At 41.4% G+C, this 12,821-nt stretch overlaps 1 protein-coding gene across 3 annotated transcripts in view; it reads left to right on the top strand.

The window, feature by feature from the left end:
- The window catches only part of kif1b (kinesin family member 1B), a 57,866-nt gene that overhangs the window by 4,561 nt on the left and 40,484 nt on the right, over positions 1-12,821 (top strand). The gene's annotated exons all lie outside the window — the stretch shown is intronic.

Here is a 12,821-nt window from a genome sequence, read left to right as displayed (position 1 = left end):
GTTAGTGTTGGTGCTCCAAATGTTGAATAACACCAGGACACCCAAAGCCTGCCTTCATTATGAACCTGATGTGTTCTCCACATCAGTCTCTTTCTTGTTATGTAACCCATGTGTGATGTTACTCCAGCCTCTAATGTATGTATGGCCAAAGATCGTGAGATAGATAGATCTCACACAGTGCATGCAGAGAAGCAGATTCTGAGTTATTTCAGAGCGTTTGGTTGATTTCAGTGGAACAAACCAGCGGTAAGATCAATTTCTTCCATTATGGGAGACCTTATCCAGTGATAAGGATGGTATTTCTAATGCAATATCAAAAAAGATAACAGCCTACGCAATCCATGTTTTACAGAAGTAGATGTTGCACAGTATCCCTCCCTGAGCTGAGAGAAACTAATTGACAAACTGATAGAACAAACCAAAGGTCAACGTATGAATTAAACCTTCACCTTTCAGTTACAATTCACCCGAGTGTCCTCTCACAATCAACTAAGTGGATGTTGACCTTACAAATCCCCGCGGGGAGGAATCAGCTGAGTCCTTGTGTCCGTTGCACATAAGAGGAGGCTATCACCACAGCAGAAATGACAATGAACCCATCTCATGTGAATGAATCGTTGTCATTGAGGAGAGAGCTGGCAGGACAAGTTGGGAGTTAGATGGGAAGTATGGGTTTGGGTGAGGAATGGTCAGGGAGGGATTAGGAGCAGTAATCCACAGGTTTGCTTCAGGTCGCCATGCCCTGTAGACTGTAATCCCCGTGACCCTTGTAGGTGTACACATATCCAGACACACCCACTCAGGGTGTTACATTCCTCATCGCCTCAGAGCGGAGCGACATTCCTGACTGACCTCCTAATGAGGAGGGAGGAAAGGCAGATGCCTGTATCTGTTATCAGCTCATGCTGTGTTCACAGGACCGCCAGGCCAGGAGCCCAAATGTTGCATGTTGTAGAGCTCAGACAGTTTTCAACACCTACCTGAACTATCTGTGTAACAAAACTCTGTCTTATTATTCAACTTTCTTTCTTTTACACACAAAGTTTAACTCTGTGAAACTCGAAAGGAAGAAACAGCAGATTGTATCTCGTGCATCTATTGCTGTCATATCTCCCGTGGTCTTTTTCTGTGCTGGGTCGTCAAGGCAACAGCAGCAGTTTTCTTCTGTTGCGACAAACATCTTTTTTATAACATCATGTGCTCTTGTTTGCTTTGGCTCACAAACTTCTGTCCTAAATTTCTGCCTTGAAAACTCACTTAAGGTTTGCTTCAAGTGTCGCAAATTGATGTGTGATGCAGTTTGACCGCTTTTGAAATTGAATAGTACGCAGTTGTTCAGGACAGTCTGGGTCTAGGTGTATGCCTGGATGCATGCCGACACAGTTTGTATAGTTTTTGGTACAATTTGAGTCTTAGTATCAGCTCTTTAACTTTTCACTAAGATAACTTTTTCACTTTGTTATTGAAATCTTCACTGAACATAAAGTATGTGTTAAGATTTACAATTAGTTTGGTGAAATCCTGTTTGTGCAATCAGTCCTACAGTATTGTGTATGTGTGTGTATTGAGCTTTAAAATCAAATAGTATTAATGATACTTTGTTTTACACTTCAAACAAAGTGTCACATAGAACCACTGTGGCCCCTCTAGAGTTGCCCCCAACCAAAGATTTTCCTATTCCACTAAGTAGTTAAGTTCAAGCCATTATTCGACTAGTTATCTTATGTTTATGATATTAATTTAATTGTTTAAATATATATTTGTGGTCCATCAGACAATGGTTTGAGTCCCAGGGCTGAAAAATAATAAATAAGTAACATTGTTAACACTGTGCTATGTTACAGAGAAATTGTAATAATGAGCCTTTAAAATATACATTTTACAAGCGCACAAATGAAGCAAGCCGTCTGTTAACAAACACTGTTGGAATAACCACCGAGGAGACTGAATTACCCTTTTCAGTCCCATGGGTCAGTTAGTTCCATTACATCTACGTCTCTCATTTTTCGCGTTTTTTCTGGCAGGAAAGTGCAGAAGCTGACAGATCTTTCCAGAGGAATCAGCTGACAGGGTCACTGACTGAGTGATTGGTCGCCTTGGCTGGGTGTCGCCACGTGTTGCTGCTTCCTGCATCTGTTGTTTCAAATTAAAAGCCCTCTAGTGTTTCACACACGGTCCAACCAAACAAGGTTTTGACCTCATTTTGGCAAGGCACAGCTCCTGAAGAGAGTTTGGGGTTCCTTTTTTTCTGCGACTAACCGACCAATGAAAACTTAGTTGAGTTAGACTCTTCTCATTGACTAACGGCTGGTAGACTATTAGTAGGCAGCTGTAGGCCCTGTTCCATTGGTGCGGAAACTCTATCCATTCACTTATGTTTTGAAATGAATAACAAACCACGGCATGGCATTGCATGTCGGGGACAGGCTGAATGCAGGAATGTAGTTGATGTGGCAGAGGTCAGAGAGGGAAAGTGATAAATACAGCCTCTTACTTAATTGTGGTTTCAGTTCTTTAGCTGACCAAGCTAAAACTTATGTTGACTCGGTTGTTTGTTGAGTTTGTTTTCAGCGTGCCAATATTTTAAAATTAGTCTTGATGCCTCTTTGCTTTAGTGCTGAGCCAGTTTACTTATAGCAGTAACCTGTGACATTTAAACTGCAGAGGACTTTTAGGTTAGCATGTAAATAACAAATGTTGGTTAGTCTAAATTAGGCTCTTCAAGTCTGTGTTGGCTACTCTAAAGTATCTTTCTTTAAAGTACATAATTTTGCCAAAAAACATCTGGAGACATCGGACATGGATTAAAAATTAATTTAACAGAGATGTCACCATTGGGGTTTATAATGATTGAATTTGTTGGTTTTGCCCCTCTGTTAATGTCATAGGGCCTGGGGATTAGCTCCAGATGTCTTTAAACAAAAAAAAAAGAAGAAAAAGAAAAGGTCTGAAAAACAAGTGAATATCATGATCTCATGTGACCTGTTTGTCACGTTATGTAGAATAAAGTGACCCTCTGTCAGATCTGTGGCACATTTTTTGTAAACAATCTCACATTATGTAGCATTGTAACCGCTGTGATAAACAAGTAGCAGCATGGTATTAACTGTATAACAAGAAATACATCAGCTTAGCAAAATTTAGTTCACCTCCATGTTTTTTAACTCACTATTAGTCCCAGCTTGTGATGGGGCTGAGCGGAAGCTGAGTGGAGCTGACTTGAGAGAGGGGGAGGGGAGATGTAAAGGCAGCCACAGCAGCAGGGACACTGAAAGTCATGCACGAGCACCATTCACGTGTAGGACAGCGTGAGGCAGCATCATATACAGTCTCCTAGCTGAGAACGATGAAGTTTCAGTCATATTGGTAAAATGATAAGAAATGCATGATATTTATGCACTTGAGCTACAACTAAAGAAAAGGCAAAGCTGTTATATTTGAGTCTGTTGAAGGTTATTGTGTGGTTATTGTCTAGCAGTTTGTGTTTACACTGCAAAAAAAGGACTTGTCATTTTCATAATTTGATATTTTTTCACTATCATTAATACTTTAACTTTCTTAAATAAAGATAAAGGGTACTGGCAGTGCAGAACCCTTTCAGAAGGATGGATGCTCATCTGAAGCTGTCCTTAGATGGCTTTGCTTCGATCAGCTGCTCTACTCCAGACCAAGCAAATCCATTAATGTTAGTAATATAACCAGAGATAAAAGACCGACTACCTGCCATCCCTCGCACAACAAGGTGGAAAAACAGCCAAATCCTAAAACGTGTCCCAGTTTTACAGCGACGCCGTTAACAGTTGAAGGGTCGTTGAGATTGTCTGTACAACAAAAGGGTCTTTTGCCTATTTCGTGCATCCGGACAAGGCAGTAGCAAGTGGGGTTTAGTTGCACCACAAAATATGTTAAAACACAAGTAAATCCAAAGTCCTAGTTGAAAGATATCTAGACCAGGCGTCACAGCATAACGTCTGATTTAATTTCATTGTAGAAGATTCTATGCAGCCATTCACTTGAGTTTAAGGGCATTTTCACACCTGCCTTGTTTAGCTCGATTAAATTTGACTTTAGTGCGTTTTTTCCCTTGGTGTAGTACGTTTGGGTAGGTGTGAAAGCAGCAAGCGCACTCAACTGGGGACCAAAACAACCAGACTGAGACCTCGTTGAAGAGATGGTCTTAGTCTCTCTCCGCCCTCCAAATGTCCGACCAATGAACGATTTACGAGTTACAGCTCTCGCCTGATGCATTTTAGTTCACTTGAAATTTTGCCCATGTGAAACCAACCCAAAGGCAAAATCCAACAAAGTAGCAACTCATCCACTGATTCAAGCAAACAAACTACAGCCTCATATACTGTACGCCCCTATTATCAGATCATTACTGGCACACCGTCCTCTCGGTATATTTGTCATTCCCCTATTAAAATGAGATTGCAGCGGCCCGCATCCATCCTTGTTTATCTGCATTTTCAAGATGCAAACAGCGGATAAATGGCAGATAATGGTGTGTTTGTTTTGAGGTTATGGTGCTCCTGTCTTGCTCCTCTTACCTACACTTTGGTTCATTGCCTGAGTTGGGTGAAATGGCCGGACTTTCCCACATTCAAGAAAGTGTTTTTTTTAGTCTTCTTTAGTGCCCTAGCCGACACTGCTCTCTCTTTCCAGACTGTATTGTTTGGTTTCCTCCCACAGTCTGAGGGCTGAATTCAGAGGCAAAGCTCTCTAGAGCTTTGCAGTCCAGGCACGGGTAGCTTAGTGGTGGGCATGATGCTTACTTTGTATAATTCATGAGTAAGAAGTAGGGAGTTTGGCAGTATAATATTTTTGAGACCTTCCTTAATAAGACGAGAATGTGGTTGGCTCATGCTGCTGTTGATGAGTGTGCAGCTAATTGAGATCGGTAGTCGCACACACACACACACAGTTTTGCGCGTCATCTCCGTCCTTCAGAGAAAATGCTGGATAAAAGGTGTTAGTCATCTGATGATAGCTTGAGGCATCCGTCAGTGCTTATCCTATATGTTTTTTGGCTTCACTGAACATGTCAAACCAGTGATGCCGCTCCTTCTTATCTTATTATTCATTTATTGTTAAGATGGGGATATTACAAGAAAGATGTGGGATTTTCACAGATAAATGTGCCAAGGTTGTTTTCATGATGTCACGATGCTTACATAAAGCCAGCAAGCATTTATAGAGAGACCTTGGTCTCGGAGTGGAGGCTAGTTGAGGAAATCCAGGTCACTGCTCTGTGAAATGGGCGCCTGTGGTGAGCAATGAATGTAAGGGGCTCTGTATTTCCCTTGTCTGCACAGCCTGGTCTACACTGTTGTCTAACCACTCCGCCTGGATCACATGATGATCTGCATGTCATTAAGAGACAAGTTTGCGGTGCTGTTAAGTCATGATCGAAGTTTTTAGGATTATAATATTATAGTAATAATATAGACCCTGGATAAGCGGCAGAAGATGGATGGATGGATGGATGGATAATAATAGAGTAATAAATCTACTGTCTTGCCTTTGACCTACTGTATGTTGATGGACAGTTTGACCAGCGATGGCTGGTAGTTGGAAAGGTTATCTGGGACACGGCACTAATTTTAAAGTGACAGATTGTTGGTCTTGGAATCAGCATTCCTCCAGCGGCAGATAAGTTTTATTACTGTTCCCAATGCAGGCTGATAATTTTATGTCAGCTTATTCATGGGAACGCTATTAGTTTATTAGCACTGCCACCCATGATGTAAATAACCACAGTCGAGCTGAGAAGAAAAATACTTTCCCATGATACAAACTCTAGAAGAAGTGTGTTATCTTTTGTCCTTTTCAGTTTTTGACTCCAGATGCACACAAACCCACTTCCTTAAGTATTGTGTAAAGAAGTTGACACAGGCAAGTTAGAATTGTCAATACATTAAGTGCTATTTTAATCTGGAAAATACCAGACTCGTCTAAAGCTGTGGGTGTATTACTGTAGTTTTCCATGACAAAGGATGTGTTTGGAAAGACCTCTGACCTTTGAGACTGCACCTGCAGAGAGGAGAATATCCTTCTTGGACCCGATCCATGAGAAACATCTCCTCTTTAAGCTGTGAAAACAGCTGAAAACTCTGAGGATCCTGTATCATATCGTTAATATTAACATGTAGGTGAAAACGACAAATATGTTCATTTAACAAGTCAACACTTTGGTTAGACACACTCAGCATTAGATTTGCAAGCCGCTGGATTGTCATTTAGAGATTTCTTGTAATTTCAGCTCTGATTTCAGTTGTGTGTGCCTTTATGCTTTAACCCCCCATGTCATCACCTAAGAGGATGCCTGATATCCCTCGCTCTTTGTTGTAGTTTTGTGTTTGTTTAGCTTCTGAATGGAGTCCTGCTGGCTTGGCATGTTTTCTCTGTCTGGTGGTTTCTAGAAGCCTCTCTTTAGTCTCTGTTATCCTGGACTCAGTGAGCCTGCGTGAGCTGCTAATATCAAAAGGCACTCACGATCCTCGCTAGCTATCAGTGTCTGCGGGCTGGCAGCAATGTATGGTTTGGCTATGAGTTCAGCGGAAAGGTTGGGCGGCTGAAATCTGTCCATTCCTTCCTGTCACTGACAGTCTGTCGGCATGCAAAGCACTAGCTGCCATCTGCTGCTGTATAAATAGACAGTAGTCAGAGCTGGAACAGCTGGCACATGGAACAGGACTGCACCCTTTCCCACTGCTTTCCAGCTAGATGGGCAAACCCCCTTAAAGCCATGACTTTTTTATTTTATTTTATTTTTTACACTTTTTGGATTGAAGTTGGTCAAAACTAAACAGCACTTACTAAAACAATCCTCAACAAACCTCTGATTTGTTTGTATAAATGCACTTATTTACCCATGCTCATTTAAACTTTCAGATTTTTTCAAATTATTTTAAACATCATGTTAACAAGATATTCAGTTTCCTGAATTGGTGTAAAGAATGAAGGGATGATCTGTTGCCAAATACAGCATATGTGCATGATAACCAAAAATGTTGTACGCTCCCACTGCTGACTAATGCAACTGTCATTCTAAATGCTCAGAAAAAAATGGACAACAAAGTCAAAAATGTTGTTGGTGGTAGGATCTAATTCTGATGCTGGATGAAATGTGGGCTTTTTTTAATTGCAGTGCATGTAAGCACACTGATTTCCTTCCTAAACCAGTTTACTGTCAATAACCTGGTTTCTTGTGTGCATGTAAACACAGTCACTGAATGAATCAGATCTCTAAGCTCAGTTTTTTTAACAACAGTAAAATGAACATCTTTTTCAATGCATTTCTTTTAATGTTAAGTTTACATTTAGCTAACTTCAATCACTTTCTTTTTTTTTTCTCCCTAAATGTGACAATATTTTTTTGTAAAAAGGAGAGGGGGGTGGGCGGTTGGGGGGGTGTAAGGCAGTGTGAAAAGGGTCATTGTGATAGAGGGGACTGGGCACATAAAGCCTTGTCATAACAGATTACCTAACATGTTTTGCAGCCTCTGTTGTCAACTGCAATTCCCCGTATTCAGTGCATTGTTCTGGTGTCTTCCTGTGCTTTTCCCCCTCTCCTCTTACTAGAAAGGGAAAAATGACGTGATCAGACTTTTAAGTAGAAATAGGGTGAACACGGTGCTTTTGTTACTTTGATGAAGTGGCCCATTTAATCAAATGAAAATGTGATCTTAAAATTAATAGAAAGTTTGTTTTTTGAATATGTCTGTATCAGTGATGGTGTTATGGATTCTTGTGTAAACGGGTCCGTCTCCTGGCTAGACAAACTCTTCTGCCTGCCCGGAAAGTTCCAGGGATTTTTGGCAAGAGAGCTGAACTGAGAAGTATTGAATTGCTCCGTGGATATTTTTTTAATTAAAGCCCACATGGCAACTCCTTGACCAGACGTGAAAGTGCACTGTACTGTATCCAATGGGGCTAATCAAGATACCACATGTTAGTTTCTGTTTTGGAGTTGTTGTATTGCCTGTGTTGTGGCTGCGACAAGCTCAGCTGTTTGTCAAATGTGCACAGCAGTGCTCAGACACTACTTTTAGCCCACAGCTTTGAGCTGCATCCAGTGACAACTCTGTCACCTGTGCTGCAGCCCCGGCAACCGAGCCATCACACACTCTCTTTCCGAAGACACTGGATACAACACGCAGAGCGTTTCTGTGGCAACTTCAGCATGTGCTCCATACAGTCTGTATGCTCCCTATGTAAGTCTGAACAGACATGTTAGTGTTACCGTGGCAGCACGCGGACCATCAGCTCATGTCAACAGATGCTTTGCTTCACCACTCAAGCACAAAGTGTGACACAGGTGTGCAGTTGTAATATTTTATAGACATACATAACTTTAGAGATGCAATGGTATGGATTTCTCTCTTGACATGTTGATAGAAAAGAGCTCATCAGCTGTTGGGCGGTTAACCAACATCTAAATCCTGTATAAACACTATACACTCTATATTTCTCATATAATTTGCACTCTTATTTTTTCTTATTTAACTATTTTTCACCAAAATTGACACATGCAAGAATGTGCTGTAGCTTTCCATGAGCAACTGCCTGTGATGCTTTACCACACAACAGGAACCACATGGTAAAATGTGTCACTTGCATGACCCATTTGGAGGTTTGTTAATCATGTAACTGAAACATTAAATAGATTAAACAACAGTGAAATGGTTTGTTATTGCAGCTTTAATCTAAGCAAGTGTTAGTCTATTTTAATATGACAGAGCTACTCTTTCTTTCACATACAGCTTATAGGTCTCCTTGGTGGGGGATCACGTTATTTGGAAGTTGAACACACTTCGACTGTAGGTTTTCCATCCAGTCTGTTAAAATCATTCAAAACTGACATTCAAGCTTACAAAAACAAAAGCTACAGTACATTAATGTTTGGTTTTCGTGCAGTTCTGTTACTGCCTTCAGGCTTGTCACCCTAAATGTGGACAAACGATGATGGTGAACCATAATCTGTTTCAATTGACTGAATTCTCTTGTGACAAAGTGATCATGTACAATAGGTCCACTTGTCTGGTACCGTAATAATTTAAGTGCACATGGTGGATGCCATTTGGTACTAAACCAACACTTTAATTTAGTGGAAAATGGCAGTCTGTAATCTTGCGAGGGAATTAAATGCAATAATATTCTTCAGAGGTGAACAGTTACGTCACACTGCTGCCCATATGCACATACACCCCAGGGATGCTATTAAAATTCCTCAGTCGTGCTGAAAGAAGCACACGTGGTAATAACTATACTGAACAGATATTAAATATCTGAATGCTTGGTTTCCCCCATAGCAGCAGTTTGTTCATTGGTTTTATTATTAGTATTTATTATTATTACATGCGTTTCTTTATTTAATGCCCTTATCTCCCATCCCCGTTATCCTGGACTGTCAATCAGCTTGAACTATCAGCCATCAGGTCCATAGAGGGTTACTGGAAGACAGAGGCGGATACATTCAGCCATTTTAGACCCTGCTTGCCTGCTAGACTCAGGTGAATGGGCCTAGCTTTTAGTCCCCATCTGGTGTTCGGAGACCTCCTAACAACCTCATTACTGGGGGTGTCTCTGCTTTCCTGGCCGGATTATAGGCCCCATGTTGACTACTGGAGCACAAAATGTCTGCCAAGCTACGACCAGCTGAGTGATGTTCTGTAGATAGCAGGATGTGGTTAGTTAACTGGTATCCACCCTGCCTTGAAATGGAGAGCTCCTGTAGAGTGCCGGCGTGCTATCAGTCCTATTTATTATGCAGAATGGGAGCTGAAAATGCATAGCTGTGGCATTTTGGAAAAATAAACATCGGACCTACCATCACATGCCACCCCGTCAGCTTGTCTGTTCTTCTAGGTTTAGGTTTTCCATCTAAATCAGTTCCTCTATCTTGAGAGAATTGTGTCTCCTACAGTGTCTCCCACACAGATTTGCATGCCGTCAGTTTATGTAATGTACATTCAGTGTTTGATGACATCGTTTATGCTACTCTTTTATTGATAATGTTGAATTGCTGACCTTGTTCCTGAGGACATTCAGTGTTTCCTGGTAAGCAGCCAATCAATGCTTACTTTCTGTGTCACCAAAAGAAGAGGCTCGATGCTCAAAAGGTTGTTTATTTTTAAATGATTAACTGTTGGTATTTTTATATGTAATTACAACATTCATGTTTATTAGATGTTCCCAATTACAATGTATTTAAAAGCTTTTTGTGTAGTAAAAGTTGGTTCTGGTGTTGTCTGATATGATTAGTAGTTTAATGTCTTATGAATCCTGCAGTTTGTCACACAGTGTCTTTTTTAATGTTTCAGGATTTTTCTAAAATTCCTTTTTTTTAAGTAAATAATGATAATAAACCTGTGTTTAAAATACTCTACATAATTTCCACAAAGCAGCAATGGGGGATGCTGGAGGAGAGAGAAAACCGAACGCAATGTGCCGCATCCTCCCCTTGTGTGCCAAGTTGAGGTTGTTATGGCAACCGGAATCTGGTCCTATACCTGTTGCCATGGTTGAGGAAGACAGAGTGATGACGTGGTTTATTAGGCAGCAGAATGCGTCTGCCATTTTAAGTACACTATGTGACTCTGGTGGGAATATTTACTATAAATGGAAAGCAGAGGAATTCCTCATTGCATTCCTGGTTTATGACTATTAATATATGACCCATGCTCACGTAGATTGTCTAAGTGTGATGCACAAGTGCAGGTGTAAAAAGTAAAGCGAGTCACTCTAGAGTATATGGGGCACTCCAGTTTGATTTACTTCATCTCAGATGGCTGGGTTAAAATCCCCTCTCCAATAAATAAAGATGCAACAGTTTGACAGATGTGTGTGATGACCTAAGGTGGATGTGCCATAAGAAGCAAGCAATATGTTATTCTTTCAACACAAAGTATAAGTAATCATAAATTTGACTACACACCTGTCACCATTGCCATGCCTGTCACTCACTGGGAGATGGCAGATGCAATCTTGGTTACAGCTCTATTTGTGTGGTAGTTTGTGCATCATTGCACCTCAGTACACCATTATAGGCTCAGATGAGAGACCCACTCTTATGACGCACTGAGAGGACCACATGTGCGAGGCAGCTATCTGTTCTGAGAGCAGTGGAGTGGGCAAAGACGTCCATGCCACGTCGTGAGCATGATTCACCCTCAGGAGTCAGGCAGTCTCCCACTAGCTGCTACCATGTTGCTTTGCTTTGCTTGGATACATATTTTACACCCTGACATCTACCCTCATCTATGACAAGATCCAAGACTGACCCAGGGAAGCCGGCAGAGTCAATAAAGAATAGAAAGCTCACATGTCTGAACTTGCCAGAACACAGTTGTGATTCCCAGTAAGGCTGGTTTGTCTCGGTCAGTTTGCTTGCCTGTCATGGGCATCCTGCTGTCCAAATTACCCCGCACATGTGGCACTGTCTCATCATCCTTCTGTTTTTACTGCTAAGTTGCTTCATTGGCACTGAATCAGAGCTTAGGCTGTCCCCTTGTTAATAACCACTGTAGATTGTTCCAGGAAAGGGGAACAGGGGCACTGGTAACCTAAATCCCCCTTCATTTCTTCATGCCCTGGCTCCAGTTTCCCTTTGGAGGCAGGTCAAAGGTGAAATTGGGCTTTATTTAGCCACCTGTCTAGCTGTATCCTCTTCCAGTGCCCAATATGGAAGCTGCTGCTCTGCCGCTGCACCTTAACCTGTTTGAAGATTGCAGGGGGTGCACACAAATGCATTGTTTACCTGTGCTTTAGCTACCTTAGAGTCAGTGCAATTGCAGCTGCTATAATCATCACATATTTAGCATTAAGCAGGTAGTGTTCTGGTTTCTAAGGACACACTGTGCTTTTCTGTCAGCATGTGACCCGCGGAGGGCGATATGCAATCCCTGTCTCTCCACATCTCCTACATTATTAATAAGTGTGCTGAAATCCTCTGAACACATAAGGCACTCTGCCGGGGACATCTTGATGCAGAAGCCTCTCAAGCACCTTCATGTCAAGGAGCCAGACCTGGCTTTAATTTGCCTATTAGTGAAGAACAGAATTTGCATGAAACCCAAGCTAATTACTGCTTTTGTAGCTCTCACTGGAGATTTGCTTTGAAAGGGTGAAAATGCTCTAAATACACAGATTAGCATTGCCATTGCACCTACTAAGTTGCAGACGCACAGTTATCCCTTCCGTGCTGCCTTTTGGTTTCTATTGTTGCTCTGTTTGTATTGTTGCTAGGCCCTTGTGCACACCCTTTACTTTTAGTCTCTCAAACCTTTTTTTTCCTACCTCTCCACCTCCCTCCCTTTAGTTCTGATGGTGAAGCTATGCATTTGTCTGTTTGGTCTAAGCAAACTCTCCACATTGACCCCAACACAAAGCAGCTTTAGTCAACAAAAGTGTAATTTTTCTTATAAGGGGATTAACAATTGGGGTACCGATATCTACAAATATCCTGCAGTAAATTCTTAATCTCCTCTCTCTCTCCATCACATATCCAGTGCAGTGTGTAGCGCTTGAACACTAGTCCCAGGGGTACCAGCAAGTATGGTTGAGAGGGATGAAATGCCAGACATGGCTGCAGATTCTTGTTCATTAAGAAATGTCTGTGTGGCCATAGGGAACGGTTGGATGGTGCGGAAATATTGAGTTGTCATGCCTTTTTGAGATACAGGTGAAGGTTGTTTAGTAGGCGTTAGCTACATGTGCGATGACTCAGTCTCTGAATTGTTTGTCTTGTTCTGTTATTGCATGTTATGAATTAACACTGATTAAAGATGACATGTTTGGTAAAACTTGTTGTGTCTTTA

The sequence above is a fragment of the Scomber scombrus genome, chromosome 10 (assembly GCF_963691925.1).
Source record: "Scomber scombrus chromosome 10, fScoSco1.1, whole genome shotgun sequence".
In the NCBI taxonomy this organism is placed as follows: domain Eukaryota; kingdom Metazoa; phylum Chordata; class Actinopteri; order Scombriformes; family Scombridae; genus Scomber; species Scomber scombrus.
This window is presented reverse-complemented; position numbering and strand designations above follow the sequence as displayed.